General features: G+C 44.9%; 1 non-coding gene across 1 annotated transcript; it reads left to right on the forward strand.

The window, feature by feature from the left end:
* Positions 1 to 293: 293 nt before the first annotated feature.
* On the forward strand, positions 294 to 401 carry LOC116479849 (U6 spliceosomal RNA). The gene has a single exon (XR_004251137.1). It is a non-coding gene; the product is annotated as a U6 spliceosomal RNA (small nuclear RNA).
* The last annotated feature ends 5,005 nt before the right edge of the window (positions 402 to 5,406 follow it).

Here is a 5,406-nt window from a genome sequence, read left to right on the forward strand (position 1 = left end):
AGGTCAGGAATTCAAGACAAGCCTGGGCAACATAGCAAAACTCTGCCTCTACTAAAAAAAAAAAAAAAAAAAAAAAAATTAGCTGGGCATGTTGGTGCACGCCTGTAATCCCAGCTATTCAGGAAGGCGGGAAAATTGCTTGCACCCAGGAGGCGGAGCTTGCAGTGAGCCAAGATTGCACCACTGCACTCCTGCCTGGGCGACAGAGCGAGACTCCGTCTCAAAAAAATAAATAAAATAAAATAAAATAAAACAAAATAAAATAAAATAAAATAAAATAAAATAAAAGTGTAGTGCTCCCTTCAGCAGCACATATACTAAAATTGGAATGATACAGAGAAGATTAGCATGGCCCCCTGCACAAGGATGACATGCAAATTCATGAAGCGTTCCATATTTTGTGCATCCTGGCAAGATCATTTCTGTGTCTGCTAACTAGCACTAAGGAAATAGCATGAATCTAAGCAAAAATAGGTGGCACCCAAAAACAAAATTGTGATTTTCATTAAAAAATATATATATAAAATAAAATACATACAAAATAAAATATACATAATATATATAAAATAAATATATGTGTGTGTGTGTGTGTATATCCAAATTCTTTTTTTTTTTTTTTTTTTTTTTTGAGATGGAGTTTCACTCTTGTCACCCAGGCTGGAGTGCCATCGCACGATCTCGGCTTATGGCAACCTCCGCCTCCCGGGTTCAAGTGACTCTCCTGCCTCAGCCTCCCGAGTAGTTGAGATTACAGGTGCCTGCCACCACGCCCAGCTAATTTTTGTATTTTTAATAGAGACAGGGTCTCACCATGTAGGCCAGGCTGGTCTTGAACTCCTGACCTTGGGTGGATCCCAAAGTGCTGGGATTACAGGTGTGAGCCACCGTGCCTGGCAATGTGTATATTCAAATTCTAACAGCCTGGGACTCCTTGGGAAAAACAGGAGGCACCAGAGACGCCATTTTGGAAAAAAACCTGTTTTCCTCATGGAACCACAGGAATTGGAAATGGATAGATTCCCCTTCAGAAATCTAAGGCTCTGTTCTTTTTGGGATTCAGGATCTGGTATAAAAATGGGACCCTTAATTTTTGGAGACCTGTTTTGCCTTTCTGCTGTGCCCACTTATTATATTGGGCCCTAGAAACTGCATGCTTTCCTGGTCCTGTTTGTCCAAGGACTCCACCCTAAAGCCAGTAATCTCAAATAAATAAATAAGCACCTAAATCAAATATTTTGAAAGAACAATAAAAATGAATGCCTTTTAGTTCACATAACTTTAGTAATCTTTGGGAAACAAAAAGTTTGAAAGATTATTGGGAAAAATGAAGACATTTAGTCTAAATTAGACAGGTCAGATATTAGGTTTGTTCAATTCTTTAAGGTCATCAACTGCTCCTTAGGCTTTTGAAAATTGTTCAATTTACCTACTTTGGAGCATTAGATTCTAGATAAGGCCTGGGAACATGGTGGAATTAGCCATGCACTCTATCTATGCAAAGGTTATAAAGAAAAGAGATTTTTTTTTTAATTAACAAAAACCACAGGTAGTTGTGCTCCGCCTACCCAGCACAGCAGGTGAGATGATGCACTCTCAGTGGACTGAAGAGGCCACGGGATCCCACCTCAACTGGATAGTACGCTGGCCTTCACCTTCATTGCGCCATGGCAGCTTTCATGTAAGCCACTGACTCGTGCACATGTTAGACTCCTTGGTCTATAAGAAAGCATCTTGTATGGTAAATTGTTGTTCTAAAGTAAAATAACTGGTTTGTTCAAAAAGGAATGTTAAGGACAAGTCAGAAAGTCAAAGCATGTTGTAGATGATATGGGAAAGTCATGAAAGGGCTCGTGAAAGGAAATTTAAGCCACCAAAAGTAAAAATTGCTAGTTACCATTATAACATATGATTGAAACTGAAAAAACAGTTTTACATGGAAAGTGTGTGAGAAGAGTGAAACATGTTTTTGGTAAAAGATTTTAAAAAGGCAGGAGAATGTAAATTTTCACCTAGTTTAGAGGGTTATGTGATTTTTAAATTAGATAAGAATAAGCTCACGGTTTGAACAAGTTGTGGAAGGTTTGTAAACATTAATCTTGCCAAAAAAATTCTGTGTGCGAACATGTTGACTAAATTTAAAGGGGTATTTTCCAGTTTTCCATAAATTAAACATTGAAATAAAAGGACAAGCAGGGTTTCTTTTTTTGTTTTTTTGTTGCCCACGCTATGGGCAACTATGCAGCCAGGCATGTTGGTGCATGCCTGTAATCCCAGCTACTCAGGAAGCTGAGGCGGGAAAATTGCTTGAACCCAGGAGGCAGAGGTTGCAGTGAACCAAGATCACACCACTGCATTCCAGCCTGGGTGACACAGCAAGACCCTATCTCGAAAAAAAGAAAAAAGAAAAGCAATAGCTACCTGGGTGTCAGGTATCAGTGAGAATGGGAAGTCAGGTCTTCTCTGACTCCTAGGACATTCCTCTCTCTGTCTTTAGGGGTTGAATTCCTTGTTAGAACTCCATCTTGTTAAAGGGGACTCGCACCTGCCCTTGCTTTCTGCAGCAGCCCTCCTTAATCCTCTCCAAACTTCCATCTCCAGACCACACAGATTCTCCTCACGAGTGCCCTGGGTGGACATTGGCGAAAGGTCACTGCCTTCAGGACACACCATAGGTACAGTCACCAAGGTAACCCAGTTCAAAGAAGAGCAGGATGTTGGGTATTTACAAAGGAGATCTAGCAATTGGTCCAAACCAGTCAGTGCTGGCATGCACCATTCATCGTGCCATCAGTGGCAAGATGGAGATCTGGCAATGCATGGGCTCACAGTAAGATACACGCCCTGTGCCATTCCACTCTATGATTGGAAAAGGAATCTTCTTCTTTTCTTCTTTTTCTTTCTTTTTTTTTTTTTTTTTTGAGACAGGGTCTCACACTGTTGCCCAGGTTGTAGTGTAATGGTGCAGTCTTGGCTCACTGCAGCCTCTGCCTCCTGGGGTCAAGTGATCCTCTCACCTCAGCCTCCTGAGTGGCTGAGATCACAGATGCCAGCCACCACGCCTGGCTAATTTTTTTGTTTGTTTGCTTTATGTTTTTTTTTTTTTTGAGACGGAGTCTTTCTCTGTCCCCCAGGCTGGAGTGCGGTGGCGCGATCTCGGCTCACCACAACCTCCACCTCCTGGATTCACGCCATTCTCCTGCCTCAGCCTCCCGAGTAGCTGGGACCACAGGCGCCCACCAACACGCCCGGCTAATTTTTTTGTATTTTTTAGTAGAGACGGGGTTTCACCGTGTTAGCCAGGATGGTCTCGATCTCCTGACCTCGTGATCCACCCGCCTCGGCCTCCCAAAGTGCTGGGATTACAGGCTTGAGCCACCGCGCCCGGCCTTGCTTTATGTTTTTTGAGACTGAATCTTGCTCTGTTGCGCAGGCTGGAGTGCAATGGTGCAATCTCGGCTCACTGCAACTTCCACCTCCCGGGTTCAAGCAATTCTTCTGTCTCAGCCTCTCAAGTAGCTGGGATTACAGGCGCCCGCCACTACACCTGGCTAATTTTTATATTTTTAGTAGAGACGGGGTTTCGCCATGTTGACCAGGCTTGTCACAAACTCCTGACCTCAAATGGTCTGCCCACCTCGGCTTTCCAAAGTGCTGGGATTACAGGTGTGAGCCACTGCACCCAGCCAATTTTTGTATTTTTTTTTTGTAGATACAGGGTTTTGCCATGTTGCCCAGGCTGGTCTCGAACTCCTGACCTCAGGTGATCCGCCTTCCTCGGCCTCCCAAAGTGTTGGGATTACAGGTGGGAGCCACCATGTCCAGCTGCTTTTTTTTTTTTTTAATTTTTTTTTTTTTGACATAACAGACAACACCACTCTCTCTCTTTTATTTTTTTATAGTGACGGGGTCTCACTATGTTGACCGGGCTGGTCTTTTTAAATTTTATTTTTTTGAGATGGAGTCTCACTCTGTCACCCAGGCTGGAGTGTAGTGGCAGGATCTTGGCTCACTGCAACGTCTGCACCCCAGGTTCAAGCGATTCTCCTGCCTTAGCCTTCCAAGTAGCTGGGATTACAGGCTCATGCCACGTCGCTGGCTAATTTTTTGTTTGTTTGTTTGTATGTTTTTAAATTTTTTTTTTTAAGTAGAGGCAGGGTTTCACCATGTTGGCCAGACCGGTCTTGAACTCCTGACGTCAGATGATCCACCCTCCTCGACCTCCCAAAGTGCTGGTATTACAGGCATGAGCCACCATACCCAGCCTTCCTGCTATTTTTGAAGTACCTGTACCAGGCTGGTTTCTCTGGGTGAGGGGAGTGGTCAGGCAGAGGCAGGCCCCGTCATGGTAAGCAGCTAGGAGACCCTGTCAATCTTCATAGACATAGATCAAGCAATTATTACTACAGAAAGTGTAGGAGCAGATTCTGCAGCATGTCAGATCCAAAGAAGCTTCCCTTGCAAGTTGGTAACCTTGAGGGCTTCAATACCACACAGAGTTGGTCTAGGTGATGGCTGGCCATCCAGGCGTAATAACTTGGGGAACAATTCCAGGATGGAGGTTATGTTGCTAGACCTGTTTGTCCGGGAAAGTGGTAGACAGGAAGTTCCTGTCTGCACACGTCTCCAGGCTCCAGCCCTTTCCCCTGTCCATCTGTCCTGCAGACTCCGCCTCAGGCATGGTGTCTTGGAGGACGTGCAGAAAGGCAGCCATGCATTTTCTAGGTTTCGATGCCATCTTAGAGTCACTGGTCACCAGGTCTGGGTCAAAGGGGAGTCTCTGGCTGTCAAGACTAGACTGGGAGGAATCACCATCAGCTTTATCTGCTTTGCCTTTTCCGACTTCAGCTTTCTCTGCAGGGCCTATCAGCAGGGTTGATAAAGATTGATATCTTTTTGTTATCCTCGTCCCAAATCTTGCCACTGACATTCTTCAGTGCCTAGGCGATGCTGGCATTCTCCACAAAGATGTGGGCCTGCATTTTCTCATAGTGAAACTGAATCAGGAGGAAGGGGCATTGCATTGACTCTGAATCAAATTCAGCAGCCACTTCTCATCTCATTTTATGCAGATCTTGAACTAGCAGGTCCCTAAGGTCCGATCTGGCCCGTTTCCCTCTGTTCTTTTCTCTGGAGGGTTTTGGCGCTTTCTCTGTGTTAGCATGGGTTTGGTCTTGTTTATGGAAACTGCCTCTCCGTGGCTGGGCGCGGTGGCTCACGCCTGTAATCCCAGCACTTTGGGAGGCCAAGGCTGGCGGATCACCAGAGGTCAGTTCGAGACCAGCTTGGCCAACATGGCGAAACCCTGTCTCTACTAAAAATATTAAAAAATTAGCCAGGTGTGGTGGCGGGCACCTGTGGTCCCAGCTATTCGGAGAGGCTGAGACAGGAGAATGGCGTGAACCCGGG

The sequence above is a fragment of the Hylobates moloch genome, unplaced genomic scaffold (assembly GCF_009828535.3).
Source record: "Hylobates moloch isolate HMO894 unplaced genomic scaffold, HMol_V3 SCAFFOLD_12, whole genome shotgun sequence".
In the NCBI taxonomy this organism is placed as follows: domain Eukaryota; kingdom Metazoa; phylum Chordata; class Mammalia; order Primates; family Hylobatidae; genus Hylobates; species Hylobates moloch.